Here is a 25,022-nt window from a genome sequence, read left to right as displayed (position 1 = left end):
ATTCTCAAAGCCCGAAAGCTTTAAAACTGTATTCTAATGGGCTTCTACGTACCTTTAATCATGTCATTTATCATTCTTTACAAAGTTCAGGTAATTTCTTCCTTGCTTTTTTAAGAGACATTATTCAAATTACTATAAAGTGTGCAGTATGCAGGGAATACTGTAATTTGCAGTATTTTAATATCCATTTTAATTTGTTGTTTTAATATCCAAATACTCTACACAGATCACAGTATTTCACTCTCCATTTTCTTAGACAATGTAAGAGCCCCGTATCCCTGGAGATCCTTCTGTGAGGCACCTGAGTGTCACAAAGCCCAGCTTTGCTCCTCCTTTAGTGAAATGACTGCAGTGGAAGACTGGGCTGACATCGGTCGGACATCATCAGTGAGGTCTGCAGTCTCACCCTCCAGGTGTACGTATGATGCTTTGAAATGCTCCTAACTACGGATCTTCTGGTTGTGGTAAGAAGTTGGCACCGTCCCGATCTCTCAGTTCTTCAGGGGTTTGTAGGTGCTCTTCTAATACAAATTATCCTATAGCCCCTCTCCCGCATCACTGTGGTTGAGAATTCTAAGACACTTCTTGGCACTCTTTAGATTTTTGAAAGATTATTAAAGGAGGCAGTGTGCCCGTTTTAATTTTTGCTGTCACTTGTAGGATCAGAAAATAATGTTAATAAATACATAATAATTTAGTTGCAGATTCTATAATTCAATTAAATATATTTTTAGATGTCTAAATATTTATACTTACTTTCAAGGATATAAGTACTTAAGTATACTTATAAATCACATATTTCTGAATTAGTTCTTGAAAAAATTAAAAATAGGGAAAATACACAGAGATATCATAAACAACTATCTGCACATACTGGAAATGATACATTTTATTTTATGAAGTTATCTGCTTCACAAATTTTAATGAAAGAGAAGTTACAGGCACAATTAGAATTTTCACTGTCAAAAAAAAGTTTCCATTTTCTACAATTCCCATCCTTTCCTCTATTTGTTATTATGAATTTGAACTAAATTCTGTCAGTTCTTATTTTATATTTTCAAAATATGTAAATGTTATCCATGAATAAAATACAATTTGCAAGTATTTTACAATTTTATATAGATGTCATATTATTTGACCATTCTGCAAATGGCTTTTTAAAAATGTACAGACCCACTTTATGTAATTTTGTATACTATTCCATTCTACTAAAACTTTTATTTATTTTTATTCAATTCCATATTGACAGCTGGGTTTTTGCTGCAATAAACAGTTTTCCAAAAAACAACTTTGCCTCTTTATGACCACGTGGCAAGTATTTCTCCATTAGGGTAGATACGTTGAAAATTTCTGGCTCTTAGGGTAATGCATATTTTCAATGCTGCTAGATTCTGCTACAGTGTAAAATGAAGTGGTTGTACCAATGTACACTCTCACTAGCTGGGAATAAAGTTTCAATTTCTTTACTAGCCAATGAGGCCAGTAAATGTTACTCATAATGAGGCCAGACATTTCATGTGTCAATACAATGAGAAATTTCGTTACTGTATTAGTTGTACCTTGATACTGACTTTTGTGACTTTCACATTCATTTACTTTGTTTTATTGCATTTTAAAATTTTCCTTATTTATCTGCAGGAAGTCTTTATATATTTTAGATATAATGTCTTTGTTTACTATGTTGCAAATATCTTTTAGTATGTTGCTTATATTTTAACTTTGGTTATGGTGTCTTATATATGCCACTTGTTTTTAATTATTAAAAATATATATTGTAGTATGTTTTCTGGTTGAACATGAAACTATAATTATCAACAATTTTTGTTCCAATTCTTCATGACTTAAAATTCCAACTTGTCCTGCATGTTCAAAGTAATATTTAACTTATAGGAAAGATGTATTTGAAAGAATGATTTTATTGAGCATAAATTATCATTCTTCTACTATGATTACTGACATCAGTGAGTTTTGAATTCTTAAACGATATGAAATCATGCTACTGGTTAAGGATTAGTTTCACAAAGTCGCTACACTGAGCTGTGCAAGGCTACTAGAGGTCACCTTTCTCTCTCTCAATCCATGATTGAAATAAAGTCTAGAGAATATTGTGGCCAAAGACCCATATCTGTGGGGAGTCAGACATTTAACATGCTAATATATGTTGCAGAGATACACAGCTAAAATCAATGTCTCTTTATTCACAGTCTAGGAAAATTTCCATCAAACCACAGTCAAAGCAGATCCAACAGCAAATAGATGTACTGTATCTCACTTTTCAGAATTTAAATTAATGATATTCCTAACTAGCATGTCTCAGTTCCTTCCAGAAATGAGTAACATTGGACAGTCAGTACTCAGATTTTAGGTAACAACAAATTTCTTTGTAACTGGGGAAGTAAGGACACAAGTAAATCAGGGTCTTGAAAACTAGTGAGTCACAGAGAAGGGTACACGCATCCATGAAGATGCTGCCCTTCCCGGCAGCTCCACTCAGCAGGTGGCAGGGAACAGAAATGAATATAACCTGCAGAAGTCTTACCAATTTCAGCTCCTGGAAAAGTGTTCTCACATTCAGATAAATTCTCTAGTAGAGGCAGAACTAAACCTACGTTTCCATATGCAAGAGTGAATTTCTGGAAATTATTCATGATATGGAGAATGTTAACCACAGAGTAATTGCAGTGTAATTATCCTGTTTGAGCCATGTGCTTATGAATTCCTGTATCGGAAAAGCACTCAGCACTGTAAATGCCTAATTACTAACTTTTACCTTTAGTGTATCTACATTATACACACACATCCATTTGTTACAGGAATCACTTTATCCATTCAGGTTTGTTGTTCCTCTTCCAGCTGAAAGAACTTGTGGTTGGTACAGGGATTAAGTAAGTGTGACTAAGAATGCAGCTTTGGGTCAGTGTGCACTATCTTGAAGGGCAGCTGAAATGCTCTCAGACATGACCTGAGTTTTTTATTCCTTGAGTTGTTTGTAAGTAGGAGTCCATTCATCTTTTCATGGTAGCTCACTATTTGTTTACATCTTTTAATAGTACATTTTGTAGTTCTGACATAAGGACTATACACTTTTTCTAGTTTGTTTGGGATCAAAATAAAGCTACAGAGCTTTAAAAGGAGGAAGAAAAAATAAGCACTTTACCACTGTGGTACTCTCACACAGGAAGGAAGTCTACATCACAAGAAATACACATACGCAATTCCTGTAGTGCAAACCCTTGGAGTCTTAGAGGTCAGTTCCTGCCCCACATGATATTTTCCAGTTGCCATGGCAATTACATGTTTTCACTGGGTAACTGAACAAATGGCTACATCTGTTTGGCTGAGCTTTCTTCCCCCACCTACCACAGCACAGGGAACAGATTCACTTCCTAGTGCACAGATTTACAGGCACAACTGTCCCCATATCCCGGGAGACCATACATCTCAGTGAGAACATCACACTTGCCCTTTAGTGCCACCTTTTTTCCCACCCAAATGTTCTTCTACAAACACAACTAAATGTGCATTGATTCAATGGAAAAAGACATAATATTTCCCATAGGCAGTGAATATATACATGCATATGTACTTGGATATATATTACAGAAATTGTAACTTGTGCACTGGCACAATGATATTCTAGAATTCAAAATAAAAGATTCCAGATATCTTAATTCTGGTGACAGTTGGAACTAGAAGACCTTTTGCATCTTGATAAATTCGTACTAGTCTCACTGAAATAAATAGAATGGAGTCAGTATTTTCCCATTTCCTGCCCCCACTGAGAGAGAGAGAAGTGGTAACAGAGATGTGTAAAGACATCCAGGCCAACATTTGACTCACTAACACTGCAAGCCATGAATGAGATTATGTCTGCATTTCTGCTGCATCCCTTTAAGTGTCAGTGTCAGGTGCCTCTGAGCAAAGGGTGCATAGGGCTCCTCTCCTCTCCTCTGGTTAGTGAGGCACTTCCTCTAGGGCCAAAGTGTCATATTCACATTCTTCTAAAATGGTAGGAACTACTCTGCTGGATGTTTCATGTGGTAGGATAGAGCTGAATCCTCAAGATCTAAGAGATATTCTAACGGTGTTAGTCTGGGTGATTTAGAGTTTCTTGACTAATTCTAGATAGATGAGGGAAGTCTGAAGTTCTTAGGTACAGTAAATCCTATTGACCAATGATACTTTGGCCAACTGAGAGTCAACTGGCTTTCCAGAAATTTTCATAGATGTGAAGGCACAGAGTTTAAGCAGCAGAAAGACTCCTCAGTGGCAGAAAATTCTGACAAAAGCTAGATGCCTCCCAGCCTGGGAGCTGCTTAACCAGTTATGTCCAAGGAGATAAGGGAGCAGGATGGAGAAGCAAGCACTTGAGCATGAGGGCCAGGGTGACCTTGATCTGTGGTAAGAAAATCCACCATTGGGATGCAAGCCATTCCTTCTCATAGGCAGGACATTCAAAGAGGCCTAGGCAGTTGAGAGTTTACCTCCTCTCCCTGAGGAATCATAGTGGGCCTGAGCAAGGCATCAGGTCCTGCGGGCTGAAGTGCACTTCCAGGGTGAGGAGATGGAGTCACACCTAATGGTTACCCAAGGAAACCGACAGCCCAGAGCGCTGGTGTGGGCACAAGCCGGGCCTGGAGAGCACTGAGCTCCAAGGCTGAGAGCTGAGTTCTGTCCTGAGCAACGTCTGAGCTGGGGGCTAGACTCAAGAGACCAACCCGAAAGGCCAGCAGTCAAAGGTGTACCAGGCTGGCCTAGCGGGGCAGAGGCTGTTGGGCAGGGAGCACACTTCCGACAGGGTGCAGGTCAGCCTGATTTAAATGCATGCATCCAGTGGTATCTATGGAAAGTTTGAGACATCAAGGTACAGAGACAAGAGGCCATGGCATCAGTCCTGGGCACCACGCAGCTGACACATTACGGACATCATGTTCCTTGGCTGAGTCCGCAGCCAGGCAATGTTAGCACTGGCCTGTTTGCACACTCTGTGATCACCAAAGCAGGTGGCCATAGGGTGGAGAGGCAGAAAGCACAGCAGTTCCCTCAAGGCACCACTGCGGTAGGTGACACAATGCCTGGAGTGGAATGCACTTAACAACTGGCCTGTCAATTATCACTAGTATTAATACTAAGTCAGATTAGGCCAATACTTTGGGGTTTTCCCTTCCTTTCTTCTTTCCTTCAACAAGTATTGCAGAATGCGTGCTATGTGCAAAACAGAATGCTAGGTGACATGGTAACAATGCAGAAAAGTCCAGGAGGCCAGTCCACCTTGCACAGGTTTCACAATCTGGCAGCAAGAGGGTCTGCAGCTCACTCCACAGGACTGTGGTCACTTCTCCAGCCTTCCCCTACTTAGGCCTTTCTCAGCCCTGACCAGTCAGCCGCCTGTGCACTTTCCATTCCCTTTTGCTCTTCTGATTAGTACTGCCTTTCTTGTCTGCTGGAGGCCCTTCTTCATGTGCCCCTCCGCCTTAGCCCTGGCACCTTCAGGCAGTATCTGGACTTAGGACAGTGTGACCGGATAAAACACAGGTTTCCATTTTATTTGAGTTTTCAGTTTCCTGAGCCATAAAGATGGCTGGGGTTGATGATGCAGATGGGCAGACAGGTGATTGTCCTTTAAGTATTTGTTATTTGTGTAATTAGAATAGCTCCATAAGGTTGTTCTCAGATCCTACGAAATGGTAATCATCCCAAGGCCAGGATGGGGTAACTCTGGTCACATATTTTGCCTCAGCACCAAAACAATGCCCAGCATCCAGTAAACAACGTGTGATGAGTGAATGAACAGCTAGAAGATGAGTGGCTAACAAAGGCCAGGGCAGGGGAGATGGGAGGGGCTGTGGAGATGGGGTGCCTCTCAGGGTGACGGTAGGAGAGAGCGTGTCTGCATTTGGGGCGCAGTGCAGGAAACAAGGCCTTAAAGAGCCTTAAGAATCAAAGTTTTGTCCAGTAGAAGTATTTACTGGAGATGCTCCCTGCTCTACAGAATTCTTCGCAAGCATCGGAACACTGCCCAGTTATTTCTAGGCCTCGGAGTCAGCCAGGCCTGGACTTCCATGCCAGAGCCTTCATTTATTGACACATTGGAGCAAGTTAGCTATTTTTTTTATCCCAGACCCTTATTTGTAAAAACTGGAAAAGGCTAATTACCTGACAGCATTCTGTGAGAGTTAGAAAGGAAGTGCCCAGACCACCTCACATGGACAATCAACAAACATTCTCTCCTTGGCAATGCTTGCCCCCTGCCACACTGCCCACTGACCAGCAGGCTGCTTTTTTTCCAGTTCAATCCATCTATTATTTGTTAATGGAAATATTAAACTATTTAAGTAAATGATAGTAATAATAGCACATTTGAATTTTAAAGAGAATCCTGACAACTTCTTAATAAAATGGGCAATATGAAAGACCAGAGACAAAACAAGTAACACAAGACAAAATAATATGAGCAAACATCTGCCATAAAGAACTGATGTCTCAAGTTGTCCTTCTCAAGTTCAATTGAGTTCTTACTTATCAAAAATTTATACTCACATAACAAACATAAGAATGAGGGTCTCAAATGATTTATTACCATTAATCTACCTTCACAGCTGGTGCAGTTTTTTCCATTTTAGTTGAAATTACAAAAGAAATAAAGCATTTTTCTTCACTTCTTCACTTCTAAGTCTGACAGATTTCTGAGGGAAATCTCTGTGGTTACTTAAAATAATTCTTTGGGTGAAATTAAATGTTAATTGTCAAATTATTATTTCACATTTTAGCCACACCGATGAATGCATTTTTGCACACAGATTTATAAGCTTTTAAAAGAGCAATAGCTCAATTGTTACAGTAGTGGTCTTTCATATGTATGAGCCAACAGAAAATGAGCATGCTTTATTAAGTAGCGCATTTTTACATTTATCTTAATTGACTAAAAGTACCCCCTGATTTTTCTGCATATTGATCAAAATATTGTGACAGTGACATAGAGAGGAAATTATCCTATTTAAAATACTGGTAAAAACAAAATGACTCTAAAGCTTTCTTAAGCATGTCAAATAATGATCCTTTAAAATAAAAACCCTAAATTTTCTTTTAAAATGCCAAGAAGATACAATTAATTCACTATGATGTTCTGCCAAATGAATAATAAGTATATTTGAAGATAAAAATATAATGGAGATCTCTTTATGAAATTATCTATGTGTTTTTATTATATTTGTGAACAAAAACAATCTAGTTCAAGTGAAATGTAAATAAAACACAAGTTGTAAATTAAGTAAAGGGCAGTGCACTTACTGGAGGTTTCAGGTTTCCTTGTCTGCCAAGATTCTGACCTGAGGCTGAAAGGCCTTCCAACCAGGCAGAGGTGGTGATGGTCAAGCACCAGGACTCCGTTCTGCTACTCCGGCTTCTCTGTGGCTTTGCGGGGCAGCATCCCCAGGCCCGGCCTGCCCTGTGGTCACCCCCACAGTTCACACTTGCAGTCCGGAGGCTGAGATGTACAGAGTTTAGTGACTTCACCTACTCTATTTCTCTCTCTTGGAATGAAGTCATTTGTGAGTGAAAAGTTGTTTCTTCCATTTTAAAAAATTTAACTCATTTAATACCTTCGTAAATGACCAAGTCTATTCTTCTTTTCGCTAAGATTGTTCTCTAAGAATGAAATTTCTCTCCAGCTGTGAAACTGATTGATGTGTTTAAAACCCCCAAGGAACTTCTGCTGGCAGCTAAGGTTGCAGTTTCAAAGAAGAAATAGATGTGGTATGTATTTTTACTGTAAGAAAATGCTTTCGATTTCCACTTGAAGGAGCAAAATCACTATGCATGAGGTACTGAAAAATCAATGCAATCAATCAATACTTTAAATTGATTTTACTAATGTGTAAATATTTTAAAAATTAAATTATTCAAAAATATTCATATATCTTTAGGTCAGTGTAGCATTACAGTAAGAGGTGTTCTGGCTATGAATTACCAAATGCTGTTATTTTTTCAGAGGTTGTTTAGAGCCAGAAAAATCATTAAGAACCTATTTAATAGGGATTAAATACATTGGAATAACCTTATAAATTCATTGGGATATCTTTCTTATGGGAAGAGAGGAGAAGGAATACAAAGGAGAAGAAAGGACTAAGAAGTGATCAGATTTCTTAATCATGCTTTCAAGAAGGTGTTGTCACCTGCGCTGATGGGAGCCAGTTTGTCCATCTAGAATCGTGGCGTTCTTTAACCATTCAAGATAGGTGAGAGCCCTAGGGACTGGCTCCGCAAATTTTCTACTAGGTTATATGTTATAAGAAAAAGCAATTCTCAGACAAATTCTGCCACAATGAAAAATTTATTGGCAGGCAAGCATAAAAATTGTGAATGACCTGTTCTTTTAGACTCGTGAATTCCAACTTCTCTATCCTTAAGGAATTATAACTACTTTGCATGAAAATTTCACTGGAGGCAGATGTAACACTACAGTATTCTAACAACATGATTAGGTGATGGTCTTATCAGATAGGGAACAGGATTCTCATTCCTAAATGAACTAATAACAACATGATACATATTTCACGATAGCATTATAATGGAGTTTTTCTTTTTTAAGAAATTATCTCTGTGCTTACTATGTTGGTGAGTAAAACAATCTAACTGAAATGAACAGTAAATGAAACACAATTGTAAACTAAGTGAAAGGCCCAGCAGAACAGAGTCCTAGGACATGATCACCTTTCTGAAAAATCTTGAGTTCCCACTCAGGAAACTGGGCAGATATTTGTGCATGACCAGCAAATCCTGTTTAGGATTACAAAATTAGTACATCAGAGATGAAAGACTTGTAAGGATATCAACTTCCTGACCACGAACTTCCATGGGTAACATTTCCTAAAATCATCCTCTTTCTTCTTTCTTACCTGCCCTTCACCCACCCAGAATCCTACACAGTGCACTGCCCCTGAGGCCATCAACCTGGGAAGTTAACAAAGGGACCCCATGAAACAACGTCAGGTCACTGTACACTGGAAGCCAGTGTAATACCGCACACCAACTGCACTCCAGTAACAACTTAAAACATTGTTTCGGGAAGGTGTCCTCTACGGCAAGGCGCCCTCGCAGGGCTTTTTTGCGGCAGCGTCCTCCCACTTGAGGTCAGAGCACAGCGCTGTCACCTACAGGCAGGCGCGCGCTCCCCTGATGCTCCGACAGGTTCGGGACCGGATGGTATTCCTCCTCACCAAGGGTTTCATAGGATTTACTATTGAAACCAGAGTCTTCTTGTGAAAGGCTTTTTACTAATAAATTCAATTTTTTAAAGACAGTACTATTCAGATTTTCTTTTTTCATTGGAAACTTTTTGAGACTTTTATGGGGCATGTAAGCGCTTTTTCTGTGAAGTTAGCCCTCTGCTAATACAAGGCCCTTCAGCAGGGTGATGGGGGAGCCTCTGGTTTTCTCGAAAGATGTCTGTTTGCCTGATCGGAACACACGTGTCCAGCTCTGTGTGCGCTCTGGAACGCTTGGCTTATACCACCTTGGTCATCCCTTGAACAGGAGACCTGCAAGTGCGGGGCGCCCTTTTCCTGCACGGCTCGCTCCCTGGCTCCCAGTCCTTGTCCATCTCCAGCCACCCCTGCCTCCCAGAGCTTGCTCTGTCCTCCTCTGCCTGCTACTGAAGCTGCCCCTTCCCTGTACCACAGGTTGGAAGTGTCTCCAGGCAAAAAGATGGGAGATGCCCAATGCAAAGATAGGTCACACCTTCTTGCATATGTTAGTAGCTCTAAGTACAATGTTCTAAAAGTAGTTTCCTAAGCCAGATTCACTTTTTAAAGAGCTTCGGTCTTTGTACCTCTTTATTCTTTAGACCTTTCTCTTGTAAACGCCATATACCTTGATTTTATTCTTTTTAAATCCAATCTGAAAATGTGTCTTGAATAGTGAGTTTATTTCTTAATATGTTTGTATCTAATTCTAGTATTTTGGCTTATTATCTCATTCCATGTTTTCTATGTCAACTTTAAAATTTATTTTGCTTACTGTCTTTGACTGGTACTTGTACCTCTCATCTCTAACAAGATAGTAGATTTACTCTTCTTTTCACCCCTCTGCCACACCCGCCCTCCCTCCTTCCTGGTCTGATGTTATCTAGATTTTAATTCTTGGGTAATACATATATATTTTCTTTTTTTGATTTTCACTGTGTTTTTAAATAAATTATTGGCATATTTAATCTCTTTATATTTCTTTAGTATTTCATACATTTAGCGAAAGATAAAAATATTATTTACCATGCTATTTTTAAAATATACTATTTTCAATTCAAGTCTTTTTGGGAAAAGCTGAGGTTTTGAATCCATGTGAATATTTTTTTCTGCTTTAATATTTGAGTTGGTTTGGCTGGGTTTAAGTATCTATGTTCAAATTTCTTCCTTCCGGTACCTTCCAACTACTACTCCATCTTCATGTTCCAAGAACATTGAAAAATGTGCTGATCATCTGATCATTTTTTCTTCTGCCTCTGTTTTCTGAAGGTTTTAGAAGTTTCTTGTGACTTTGATACACTCTTTATTGCCAGATGTTTCTTTGCACTAATTTTTCTCCTTTAGCAATCTATGAACTCTTGCAATATGAATTGCTACATTATTTTTTGACTGCAGACATGTTTCTTTATTTAAGAAAATAGACACTCCCTCCTTTCAATTTCTCTTGTGCTCTCCTTCTTGGGGTTCTATCATCTGTATTTTTAAAAATTCTACTCTACCTTCCATGTCTCTTGACATCTAAAAATATTTTTTTTCTCTGTCTTTTACTTTTCCTTCTGTATAGACTCAAGTGAGTCTTCCAGTGACTAATTTCTCCCTCAGTTAATATCAGTTCAAATCTGTGTAACTATTGTGCCCTTTATATCAACCATCTTATTTTTGAAATTATTTTTCCTGTGTGTTCTTTTAATGTGTTCTTACTTTGGTTCACAGTAAAAATATTTTGTTTGTCTTTTAATATACTTTAGTTTATTAGATTTATTAAAATTTTTTATTTTTTTAATCTAGTGTTTCTATTTTTGAAGGACTTTTATGCAGCACATTCTTTTCCTTTGCAAATAGCTGTTCTCTTCAAGTATCTTATTTCATTCTGTGAGGACATTTCCTCTGGGGGTATCAGATATCCTATCAGATAATGAGCCTGGAGGTCAGACCTCAGGTTATAAGGCCTGTAAGCTCCAAGAGGGGAGAATGGATATAGTCTGTGATTACAAAGGTCCAGCACCAGAAAACGGCAAATAATCACTCTTCATTTGGGAAGACTTTGCTCAGTAGAATTTAAAATTTTGTCTTTTGGGTAGAAGTTGAATTAGAAGGACTGACTTCTTATGTTGTTCTAATAGCTGTTGAAGGAGGAGCATTAAAGTCTCCCAACACTGGACGTGGAATTGTTCAGGTCACTATTTAGTCTGGCCAGGTTTTGTCTGGCGTTTTTCCCGGTATGTGATGTGTGCACACAGATCTGGGATTCTAATGTCCGTCTGGCTCCGATCATCATGGAGTGTCTGCAGGTGACTCTGGTTATGCTTCCCTCCCCCTTCCTCTCAAATGCTCCGTGCCACAGAATGTATGATACAGCTCTTCAATGTCACATTATTTTAAAAAACAGAGTCTGGTATTCTTACTCTTTCACTGAAATATTTGTTTCTTTTAAAATCAATTATTGGTAAACTTGGAATTTATATTACATGTACCAGATCTCTTTATGCCCATTTTTCTGTCCTTTCCTATCTTTCTTTGAATTAATACATATTTTAAATTATTTCATTTTTTTCACCTTTAACTGGTTATTCTTTCAGAGTTCTCTGCTTTACAGATATACAAACATACATGTAATAAAACTATTAATTTTATCACTTCCCTGATAATGCTAGATCTCAGAACACTTGAATTGTTTATGCTTCTCTCATTTGCCCTACTTCTGTCAGGCATGTTAATACTGTATTTTAAATTACACAAAACATTACTATTATTTTGTATATGCAGTGTGCTTTGCTAAGTACCCACCTATTTACCATTTCATTGCTCTTCACTGCTTAGTACATTTCCAGTCAGCTCCTTGTGATAATTTTCCTTCTGCCAAGTCATTTTTTCTTTGTCAGTCTGGCTAGAGGTTTATAAATTTTATGGATCTTTTCAAAGAACCAGCTTTTGGTTTCATTGATTCTACTGGTTTCCTGTTTTCAATTTCATTGATTTCTGCTCTAATGTTTCTTTTCTTCTGCTCACTTTTTGGGTTGAATTGCTTTCTTTTTCTCTAATTTCCTACAGTAGAAGCTTAGGATTTTATTTTAGATGTTTTTCTTCTCTAATATATGCAATTCAATGCTATAAAATTCCCTATTAGTATTGCTTTTGCTGAAACCCACACATATTTTAAGTTGTATTTTCACTTTCACTGAATTCAAGATATTAAAAAATTTCTTGAAACTTGATACCCCCCATGTTATTAGATCAGCATTATTTAATCTCTATTATATACTTTTTTTGTTTTTCCGCTATTTTTCTGTTATTAATTTCAAGTTTGATTCTTTGTGGTCTAAGAACATACCTTGAATGGTTACTATTCTATTAAATTTGTTAAGCTGAGTTTTGTGGCCCAGAATGTGGTCTATCTTGGTTAATGTGCCTGTGAGCTTGAGCAGAATGTGCATTCTGCTGTGGTCGGATGGAGCAATCTGTGAAAGTCAACTACAGCACGCTGACTGATGATGCGGTACAAATCAACTATACTGTTACTGCTCTTCTCACTGTTGGAATCACTGATGGTGTGTGGAAGTCTGCAACTGTAATAGTGGGTTTGTTTATTTCTTTGTGCAGTTTCATCAGCTTTTGTATTGTTTATGCTTTTGGCACTGTTATCATGTGCATGCACACTGACGTCTGTTACATCATCTTGGAGAACTGACCCCTTAGCATGTGTTTCTCCTCTCCCCTGGTACCTGTCCTTGTTCTACTTTGTGTGAAGTGCATGCAGCTACTCCTACTTTCTTTTGATCAGTGTTAACATGGAATATCTTTCTTCATTCTTTACTTCTGCCCATCTGGGACTTTATACTAAAGCTGGTTTGGGGTGGACAGCATGTAGTTGGGTCCTGTTTGGTTTTCCTCCCCTGTTCTGACAGTATCAGCCTTTCAGTTTTGCCACTCACACTGTTATCATCAATACAGCTGGATTAACATGTACCATGTTTATAAGCATTTCCTACTCATTATAGTTGTTCTTTTTAAAAAATTATCTCCCCCTTATTTTCTTCCTCTCTGGTTTTAACTGAGTATTTTATATGTCTCCATTCTCTATTCTCTCTTAGCATATCAACTGTACTTTAGAAAATGGTTTTAATGGCTGCCCTAGGGTTTGTGATGTACATTTTAACTAATCTATGTCTATTTCCAAATAACATGGCACCACTTCATGGGCAATGCAAGTGCTTACAACAGATGTGAGAACAGTGAATACTGTGATGCTGTACAGATACTCCTCTCCTATGATGGAGTAGCCCTAACTCCTCTCCCCATCCCTTCCAACATTTCTGCCATTTATTCACTTGTTCATAAACTATAACCACTCAATACATTGTTGCTCACTGAACTAATAGTTGTCTAGTAGGTACATTAGAAATAGGATAAATACAGGGCTTTATTTTACTTTGACATATTCCCTCTGTGGCACTTTCCCTCTCTTCGTGTAGAGCTGGTTTCTGACCTAGAAACTTTTCCTGTAGGAAACTTTCCTCTTAGCCTTTCCAGCAGGGATGTTCTACTGTCAATGAATTCACTCATTTTTGTTTATCCGAGAAAGTCATTTTTTCCCTTCATTTTAAAGAATATTTTTGCTGGATATAGAATTTTCGGTTGGTGTTTCTTTATTTTCTTCCAACATTTAAAATATACCACCCTACTCTCTTCCTCCTTTCATTGTTTCTGATGAGAAATCTGATGCAATCCTTACCCTGTTTCCTCCACAGGTAAGATGGGCACTGTCTGCTCCAGCTTCTTTGGAGGTTCTCTGTGCCTCTGGTCTCTGACATTGGGATATGATAGGCCCTGGCTTCATGTTTTTGGTGGCCATCCTGCCTGATGGTCTCTGACATCCCCAGATCTATTGTTTGGTGTCTGGCACTGATTTTGGAAAAGTCATAACCATTATTATTTCAAATATATTTCTTCCGTCTTGTTTTCTTTCTCCTTCTGGTATTACAATCACATGTATGTTACACCTTTTGTAAAAGCCCCACAATCTCATAATTCTTGGATATTTTTTTCACTTTGCATTTCACTTTAGGAAGTTTCTATTGATCTGTCTTCAAACTCTGCCAGTTTCCATTCCCCATCCAGCCTACTGATGAACTATTCTTCATTATTTTACAACATATTTTATTTCCAGCACATCCTCTTGACTCTGAGTTTCCATCTTTCTGCTTAGATTATCCATCTATTCTCACATGTTCTTTCCTTTCCCATTAAAGCTCCTCACATGCTAGTCATAGAAATTTAGAATTTCCTGTCCAGTATTTCCAATTCCTGTGCCCTCTCTGGGTCTGCTGCTGTTGTTTGCTGTGCATCTCCAGACATTTCTTCTTGCTCGTTGGCACACTTGGTAACTTTTTGTCAAAGTTGGACATGGCGTATTGGGTAACAGGATCTGAGCCAAATAAGCCGTTAGTGTGAGGGTCCATATTGGTCTGGCTCCACCTTGGGCTACATTTAATGTCTGTTGTGGCCACAGGGGCAGAAGCTTCTGTTTTCTCTCATGTCCACGTGTTTCCTTCCCTGCTGTCTTCGGATTTCTCAAGAACCCTTCCTTGGACAGACTCTGGTCCTGCAGCAATTTCAGCGGCGACTCACTGTTCTTATACTGCAGGCCTGCTGACGTGATGAAACGGGAGGGGAGGGGAAGCCTTCTATAGTCTTTTGATTAAAATCAGTCTCTCAGTGGGCCTGAGTCCCTATTCTGTGATTTTTCACAGAATATTTCTCAGCTTTTTATTTTCCCCTGGGGTGAGGCAGGAAGACTCAATGGAGCTGGAGTTGATGAGCTGCCACTTCCCTGGGTCAGATATGGCTCTGGTGAAGCCTTTTCCTTGGAGAGCAGGTCTTTTTTATGGAGAATGCTCTGAGCTTATATCAAAATGGATACTTACCTCCTGCCAGAAACAGGAGGGGATTTTTCTTAGGTCTTTACCACTAGAACCTGGCAGGGTTCCTCGAGGGAAAGCATGAAAGTGTGGGGGTCCCCAGGAGTTTCTCACTCTGAAACTAGCCTACACTCAGCACCCAAAAGTTTATCAAGATTGTCCTTTAAGCAGTCCCAACAGACTGTAGCTCTTGCAGCTTCTGATCCAGGTAAGCAGATCTCAGCTGTGACTTTCTATACTGACCTCTCCAGATTTCAGGGTGATGATTTGCCCTATGACCCCATTTCTCTTGTGAGTCTGAGAAAAGTCATTGGTTTTCATTATCTTGAGCTTTTGTCTTGTAAGGACAGGATCGATGATTTCTAAGCTCTTTACATGGTAAAACTCCAGAATTTATATATTCATATACTCCGATCCTGGGTGCTGCTTGAAGGCTGAGCTCTTCCTGCAGAGGTCCTCTGTTCTGCCATGCCAGAAGTCTCAGCTTTGAGCATCAACTCCACAGATCAGTAAAATACCCCAAGGGTAAACTTGGCTTCAGATCATCAGTTCACTGGGTCCCGGTATATTCCCTGGAGCCACTGCCCTGTGTGTCTTTGTTCCTGAGATGCATTCAGTTTGTTCTGGTTTCCATTATAGCTCACAGCTTCCCACCCCACATGGCTTCCAAATCCAGCAAACGTGCCATGTATCGAGGCTCCACTAGTCTCCACGTCTGGTACTCCAGCTAATTTGATGATCCAGAGTTCTACTATGTCCCCAGTGGGAGCTGCCTCCTATAAATCCTGCCCCAGAGTCAGGCATCACCCTTCTGAGGCACCAAGGCAATGGGCAGGGGGTGGGGAGAAGCAAAAGCAGCTCTCTAGCTACAGCAGAAACCCCAGGCTGCCGACCCCACTCCAAGCCCACCCCCACTACTGCAGAGTGTGTTTACACTGCTCTTGGCATCTTCCCTGTCCAGTTTCTCTGTGGTTTCTCTTGGAGGAGGGAGACAGCTATCCCATCTTGCTAGAAAACAGCTAGAAATCCTCTTACGTAAATTACATTAGTTTATTTTTTGTAATAATGTCATTAGTTTATAGATTTACTCTTATCACTCTCTATCCATAATTAAACCTCCATTACCTAACAATGAAATAGCTGTTTTAAAATAAAATATATATCAGGAAAATATTCAAATGCTAACTCACAATAGATAATATAACAACTCTTACTTTTATCAATGTTGTACTTGCTATGCAATATTTTTCCCGTGAGTGTGCCCATCACCGTGCCAGAATGACATCCTCAGTGTGAGGGGATGGGGGGGTTGTTAAATGCGGGTTCATAGGCCCTTTTCACATCTAATGGATTTAAGTTTCTGGGAGGTGGGACCTAATAATTTACATTTTTAATAAGCCTCCTCTCCCAAGGAGATTCTGATTCATATTACATCTTGAGAGCACTAGTCCTAAGCCTCCAATATACACACATTTCTTTTCTAAAATGTTCATACAAATGTAAATACCAAATTGTTATTAACATCATTGTCAAATTAATTTAAAATGATTAATGAACATGGCTTTCATTTTCCTGGTTTAATTATTTGTTAATGACACTAGTTTAATTAACTGTTCATGTAGTCAAATAAATGATTCCTGTTTTCACAGCTTTTCATAATCCCATCCAGAAAGCATATCTTTTATCAATGCATGACATGGCCCACCTGTCACCATTTCATATTATAGTGATTTGCTAATTTGAAACACTCTTAATAGTGCTATATTAATTTCTGTTTTATGTTCTGTTCAGTCTAAACATTTTCAAAGGACTTAAATCTAGTAAGTTTGCCTATGTTTGCACAGGCACCAACCCCACCAGTGTGAAGGGATACCTTCAGTAACTCAGATGAGCACATGTCTGTTATGGGAAGGGGTGAAAAATCTAGATTTATATATATATTAACATTCTCCCTGGAGAATCCACTCCTTAGGGGTAAGACAAGTATTTTTTTTCTCAACTTTTAGAGCAAAGGTCTAATTACTTTAAAATTCACCAGAAAACAGAATTGAACAGCTGTTTCCAAGGTCCCTAAACTTGCTCTTTAGGGAAAGGGCTTTCTTTTTAATTCTGGTGGGTTTTTTGGCATCTCTCTTTATGGAAGACAACAAGAAGACCCTGAACTTGTCATCTTGGCTGGGGCATTCTGATACACATGTGCTTCTCTGTTTGCCTGTTTACTTGCTTTGCTCACTCTTGTATGACCAGCCATGGCACAGGCCATGGGCCGTCACAGGACAGTAAATATATCTTACATCTCTCAGTCTTGGGTTACTTCTTGGAATTTTAAGAGTCATCCTTATATATAACCAATAGGCAAGATATATTTTCCTTGAAATATTTTGTGATAAATTTTAAGTATTTAGCAAGTAATTATCTTAACCCAAAAACTTATATGCAGAACAAAACACTTGCTCCTTTTCTTTCCTTTCTGTTAATTGCCATAATTTTGGCTTGAGTAACTATCTCACTAGGTTGGTGGGAAATTTCCCTCTTATCTTACTGCCATTTGTATTAGGGCAAGAGCCAAAGTATGAACTCAGAAAACCATTGGGAATTGAAATGCATATTTGGGGAAGAGAAATTTTAAAGGACTAAACGATGCTGACATATGAATAAAATGTATTTTCCCAAAAGGTTCAGCTAAGTATAACCTCACATATCTGGGAAAGACATCTGGCTTCAAGATGGCAGGCTAAGTATATGAGGGAGACCAAGAACAGATTAAATCTTGATGCTATTAGAAAAGCCGATCCTGCATGTGTATTAAAAATTTAAAGCAAACCACTATTCTAGAAATAGACTGTAAAACTTCTACATACACAGAGAAGTAAATGGGACAAAGAAAATATAATCAAGCCAATAATAGAAGTGTTAAAATAAAAGAATATCGTAAGTAGGAAACACCAAATACACTGTGAGAAATAAGTTCAAATAAATTAACAATAACAATGAATAGAGTTTGGTTGAAGAGTATTAGCTTCTGTATTAAAATACAGCTATATTTTATTAACTAAACATATGTCTAAAGCAGAGTGACACAGGATGATAGAAAATACAGAAAGATGAAAAAATATTCTAGCAAATGCAAACAAAAAATCGTTTAACTCTATCAATAACTTCAGAATTCAAGGCACAGGCATTAAAAGGATTTCTTTTTGATAAAAGGAACCCTCCTCAAAATAATGGCTATGAAACTTATGAAACAGCTACACTCATAAAATTCAATGGAGAAAAAATAAATCCAGTCATATTGGGAGATTTTTAGTTTCTCTCAGATTGCTAGACAGGAAATAAATAAAATTCTAGAAGTTTGATATCTCATGAGATTGATCTAATTGGCAGCTATTTACAGGAATGATCTGAACACAAAATAGGTGTTGTAGTTTTTTTAAACACTCAAGAATTTTCAAAGACAAAAGTACCTACACACTCATGTCAAAATTCCTCAAGATGCACATTAATATTGTTGCATTTTACTGTATGAACCTCCACAAAAAATGTGTCATTATGCTATGGAAATGAAGTATCAATAAAGCAATTTGAAAAAAATGTAACCATGTTCTAGAATTATAAAAATGTTGAACAAATTTTAAAAAATTGAGAAACAACCTATGCATTGTATGAGTTCTGATTTAGATGGATTGGCTGCAGGAATGAGGAGCCAGTGGGGCTGGAGGAACATACCACGTCCTGGAAGAGCACTGTTTCCTGAAATGAAACAGTCATTCCAGCAATTCTTTCCCAACACATGCTCTCCCCTTCCAAATTCTACAAAGAAAACAGGAGTGCAAAATGGATTCAAAGCTGAGGGAAACTCTTAGTTCTGCTCATTCATGTGATGATTAGATTCTAAGGCCCTAAATTGAAGTCAAAGTTGAACAAAGAAAACCCAAATGCAGCTTCTCTTGCCAAGTTCAAATAGTGACTGTTATTGAAAAGGCAGATGTGTGAGAGGTTGGGTGTTGGGAACATAATTGGAGAAACCAATCTAATAAAGCCAAGGAACAGCATCATATCAACTTGACTCTAAGAGAAATCTGAATAATCTGTCTTTTATCTTATCTGCTGCAAAGAAAGGGACTTGCACTGTCTCTGAGGATAAAAAAAAAAACCAGCCACTTCACTTGCCATTGTTCTTGTTCACACAATGTCTGAAGTAAAAATAACAATTTTTAAAACATGCATAGATGCATATTTCCCTTAGTTCTTCAGACATGGTTTTCTCAATCAGCTTATTTAAAGTCTTTGTCTAGTAAGTCCAATGTGTGGGTGTCCTCAGGGGAAGTGTCTATAAATTGCTTGCTCCTTCCCCTGGTAGTATGGGTCATATTTTTTATTTTTTCAAGTCATAATTATTTCTTTTGAAAACTGGACAGTTTACATTTGTTGTTGTGGATATTGTTTTCATTGTCAGCTTGTTTAGTACATTTCCTGGATAAATTCTATTATTAAGTCTGAATTCTTTTTGATGTGTGGCCACTGATGTCTGTGCTCAGCTTAATGGTTAATGACTAGACAGAGATTTCTTTAAATGCCTGAAGCAATGAATCTCTGAGATGTTGGGAAAGGTCTCTGTGATTTGGGAGGTATTACTCTAATGGTCAGGCAGTTCACAAGTCCACCTGAACCTTTATTTCCTGTGTGTGCACAGCTTCAAGTTTATCCAGAGGTGAGACTTCAGGGCCCTTTCAGGTATTTCATAGCCATGCCCACAGCCTTACATATGGATATGGCCTTCCAGATTCTGAAGATTATATCAGAGCTTTTCAAAGTCACTTATGCACATCTCATTAAAAAACTTTTCCTTCTAAGATTTCTGATCAGTTTGAGTTCATGCTAATTGCTACTGTCACCTCAGGTATCTGGGATATTAAACAATTGTGGCTGATTTTTTTTGACAAACATCCCCAAGGAAAAGACTATTTGCACTGGGCTAACTCTCTGTCGAGTCAAATAAAGACAAGCTTGGCAGTAGGATTGCTAAGGGAACTTCCAGACAGGTCAAATAATAACACTTATGTGGGAATTAGGCTCTTGAGGGGACCCAGCCCAGTACTCTCACCCCCAGAGGCTGTTAGGTGCTGCTTTTCAGCACAACTGTGTAGCTACTGGCTTTCAAGGCTGCCACAGAGCTGATGAGAGGGTCATGGGACTCAGAAAGGCAAAAACCCGCAAAGCTCACTGCTCATATCAAGATTCAGCTAGTTTTCTTGAATAAACACTCTCTAGGTTGTTGATGCCTTTGGTTAATTTCCAGTTCCGAAAATGTTGACATTGAAAATTTTGTGTGTTATCACTGCTTTTATGGGGGAGGGGGTTATTGGGGGTCCTTACTGCACCATTCCTGCTGACATTCAGCAAATAGTTCTTAGGCTTGACACCAAAACACATGATCCATAAAATGAAAAAATCGATAAATTGAACCATGTCAAAAATAAATCCTTTCTCTTTGTTAAGAGAATAGCAAAACAGGTCTGCAGTGAGAAAAATTTTTGCAAATCCCATGTCTGAAAAAGGACTTGTAACCAGAATATATGTAAAGAACTCTCACATGTTAATGTTAAAAAGACAATCAGATTAGAAAATGGGCAAAAGACTTGAATAGATATTTTACCAAAGAGAATATACAGATGGAAAATAAGCATATAAAACTATGCTCAACACCATTAGCCACTAGATAAGTGCAAACTGAATCTGTAGTGGATATCACCACACAGCTACTGGAACAGCGAAATGAAAAGTACAGATAACCAAATGCTCGCGAGGTTGTGGAGAACCAGATCTCTTCTACATCACTGCTGGGGATTGAAATGTTACAGATAATCTGGAAAATAGTCTTGTAATTCCCTTTAAAATTAAAAATGAATTTACCATATGATCCAGAAATTGCACACTTGTGTATATGCCAAAGTGTACTTGTTTTCATGCAGAACTTCATATGTGAATGTTCTTAGCAGCTTTATATAGTAGTCAAAACTAGAAACTATCCAAATGTCCTTCAGTGAGTGAATGGCTAATGAAACATGATACATATATGCCACAGAATCTAGCTCTGGACTGAAAAGAGGGAACAAACTACTAAAGCATGCAGTGACTTGCATGAATCTGCAGGATATTATGCTGAAATAAAAAACTGATATGAAAAATATGTATACTGTATGAGTCCATTCATAGACCATTTATGAAAAACTTAATTACAGACATGGAAAACAGATTAATAATTGCTGAAGGTTAGCATGGGAAGGCAGCAGTTAGCGTGGCTATGAAGTTAGCATGGGGGAACTTCTGGTGATGATACAATGAAGTATCTGGATTGCAGTAGTGGTTAGAGCTGTGCATGGGTTAGAGCTGCACAAAGCTGTGCCCTAACCCCAGAAACAAGCGTATCTGTACCTGGAGATAGGTGCATAGCTCTGTGGTTGTACCATGATGACAACACAGAACTGTAAACAAAATGTCGGCTTTTCAAATCAGGCAATGTATTAGAAGAACAATGTATTATGAGTGTGTCAAGGAAAGTCAGTTACCTACTAAATACTCTGCCTCTTTCTTCCCTCTAACAAAACCCTAATTTTAATCCAGTCATTACTATGGCCAGTTTAAAAATTATATTCTTCTCAATCTATTGTAAGTCAGATGGCTGGTGAAATGCAAGAATAAACTGTAGGTGAGGACTTCTGGGAAGCTATTTTAACCTTACTACTTTTTCCCCCCCATTTTTCCTGCTTCTGATGAGGATATGATGTCTAAAACTCTAATGGTAATCTTGGGTATATGAGGAAAAACCAAGAGAAGACAGAGACTTTCTTCTTTATATCCTTAAATTTCTGAACCAACACCAGCAGTTACTTCTACTATACTTGATTATTTCATAAATAAAATCCCTCATATGTTTAATCTACCATAGCCAGGTCTCTCTTCTTAGTAGCTGAATGCGCTTCCTAAAGGACACAGTAACCAAGAAGGTTTATCCGTGTATTATAAAGATGGATCAACATGAGAAATTCTATCAAGGTAATTTTCTTTATCAGCAGTCTAAAGGAGAAAACTGTGATTATTTCAATGGATACTGATTAAGAATTTTATAAAATTGAATATGTTCCTGATAACTCTGAAAAAAACAAGTAGAAAGATACTTCCTTATTTCCTTAATCCATTAAAAGCTATCTGATAAAACCTATACAAACATATTTAACAATGAAATATTAAAAACATGCTCAGTAATGTCAGAAATATGTACAGAACATGTGTTATCATTACTGTTATTGATTGTTATGCTGGAGATTCAAGCTCAAACAGTAAAAGAAGAAATGGCTCAAAGATTGAAAAGATGGTGGCCTTCATAAAACAGTTAAAAGAATCAACTAGTAAACAATGGAAGTAAAAAAAGAAACCTTATTAGTTGGTTAGGTAAAACTCTCAATACAAAAAACAATTTTTCCTATTTTTCATCAGTAAGAATTAAATATTAAAATAGAGAATAAGAATTTGTTTATAAAAGTAACACAAATAATAAAGTCTCGGTTTAAAAATATCCTTAAAAAAATGCAAGAAATGGAGAAAATAAACTTTATTAAATTTAAATAATAGAAATAAACCTAAATAGATAATTATGCTACATTCATAATGGGCAATATTCAGTATTAGGAAAATGTCAGTCCTCCCCAAATGTGTCTAATCATTAAAATGTACATAAAAACAAAAATGAGATTTTCTACACAAGTAAAAAAAAGAAGTCTTGCAATAAAAAGTGTCAGTAAAAATATGGAAAAAGGTCTCTTCCTATGCTATTTTTAGGGCATAAATATTGTTACTCAATTTAGGAAGAAATTTGGAAGTACAGTTAAAAACTAAGTTTTCTAAGCCTGTGACTTTGCAATTCTTTTTCTAGGTACCTTTGTGCCTGAGGGAAAGGAATGATCGCTACAGCATTATTTGAGTTATTGTGATATTGAAAGCAGTGACTTTCCAAAAGAAGTTTAAGTCAAACATATGTACGTTCTACGGGACACTGTCTTTGAGTTAAAATACACTCCACAGGCATCAACACAGACTAATCTACAATCCCATATTGTACCACATGGAGAATATGATGCCACCTAAATAAAAGAAAAAACACAAACAACTGAAAACACCACACATATATGCTGACTAAAGGTAAAAAAAGGTAGAAATATGCAACAAAGACCTAATGCCGATCACCACAGGGGAATGGGAGAGGATGCTCGGATGGAAGCTGAAGCTAACGGGGGAGTCTGGATTTAGGTCTACCTTTTTTGAGAATTAAAAGGAAATTAGAATTGTGTATTAGTTGTGCAATTACAAATGAATGTGAAGGTCTGGTGATTATTTGTATAAGTGGATTTGATGGTGCTTAATTAAAGGGTAGAGCAAAATTTTGGATCCTGCTGCATTAACATAGGCACACTCTTGGAGTTTTGCATTTGAATCATGGGGGAGCACCTATGAGCATAAATCACCCAATAATGGAGTAAATGCTATGACAGAGTTGGAAATACTTGGGAATAGGAAGTTGCTCTTTTCTCTTCGGAAATATGAGGAGGTGAATTTGAGTGTGGGATTGAGGGGAAATAGGAATTTTAAGTGAAGTAGGCCACAGTGCTGAGAGGGATTGCCAGCAAAGGGAGCAGCTTGTCCCCAGGACAGGTGTGCGTGGGTCTGGCATAGGTGAAGGGTCGTGTGACTGCGGGCTCAATGTGTATGCAGAGGGAAAAGCCGCAGCAAGTGTAAGAACAGAGGCTGGAGATTAAAATTGTTGCCAGGCTTTGAGGCCTTTGTGCAGTGCTAGTACAGCGCTGTCTTCCTGATCTCGAGGACTTTCCCACCTACCCTTAAATTTCCAGCTCACATCCCAGGATACCTTCCTCATCTGACTCAATCCATTCTGAATTTTCTTTTCAGCATTTTTAATGTCCATACTTTGTATCCATTACTTGGATACTTAAACTGTCATTCTGGCAGGTTCTTATATTGTTTCAGGTGTCTTGACTGTCCAAAAAATTAAATTGGGTTATATCATTTTCTTTTATCTTGAAATAGCTAAAATGGGTGTTGGGAACATAAAGAATGCCAGAACTTCCCAAGTTGAACTGAGAGAAGATAGGCACTCCAACAAAATTAGCAATTAATATAGGCAGCATTTGCTTTCAAGGATTAAGCATGTGAAGAGTATTTCATTTAAGTATGTATCTTCTTATTACTTAGCTCTGGTTTCTTGGAAAGGTGTTCACCTTCTTGGTGACTCATTTTCATAATTTATAAAGGAGGGATGAAAATGACGCATTTAATTTTGTTGGCTAGGAACATTGCTAGCTTTGTATTTTTTAAACATTTAACGGGTACAGATTGGCACCATGACGCTTCCATAAAACAATTGTTACGTTTCTTTAGTTTTCTAAATCAAACCAAACCCCACTTAATCCTCATCTGCAAGGGTTTATGAAAAAAAAAATTCTGAATATTTCTCCACCCCCAACCCCTGGGATTGATATGAGCTTCAGGTTTACAGAATCTAGAGAAGTGGGACTTCACTTACACTTAGTCTGTATACACATCACTTTCTGTGCTGCTTCTCCAGTTTTAGAGCTCCATGGAAGGCTGATGGCTTCGCACCTCCTGATATTTATTCCCTCCATTTTTTCCATGCCAAATTCAGCACCTAGCACTTTCCTGTGAGCCAGCAGTTCTCAGTGGGGTGAGGAGGATTTGGTCCTCCAGGAGACATTTGACAATGATGGGAAGTTTGGGATGTTACAACTTGACAAAGGTGCTAATGGCCTCCAGTGGGTAGAGCTCAGGA

The 25,022-nt window shown here is 38.1% G+C and overlaps 1 long non-coding RNA gene across 1 annotated transcript; it reads left to right on the top strand.

Moving 5' to 3' along the window:
- The first annotated feature begins 268 nt into the window (after window positions 1-268).
- On the top strand, window positions 269-23,404 carry LOC140843529 (uncharacterized). The gene is made up of 3 exons (XR_012121370.1): window positions 269-464; window positions 7,706-7,755; window positions 23,094-23,404. It is a non-coding gene; the product is annotated as an uncharacterized lncRNA (long non-coding RNA).
- The last annotated feature ends 1,618 nt before the right edge of the window (window positions 23,405-25,022 follow it).

This window comes from Manis javanica, chromosome 9 (genome assembly GCF_040802235.1).
Source record: "Manis javanica isolate MJ-LG chromosome 9, MJ_LKY, whole genome shotgun sequence".
Taxonomy (NCBI): Eukaryota; Metazoa; Chordata; class Mammalia; order Pholidota; family Manidae; genus Manis; species Manis javanica.
This window is presented reverse-complemented; position numbering and strand designations above follow the sequence as displayed.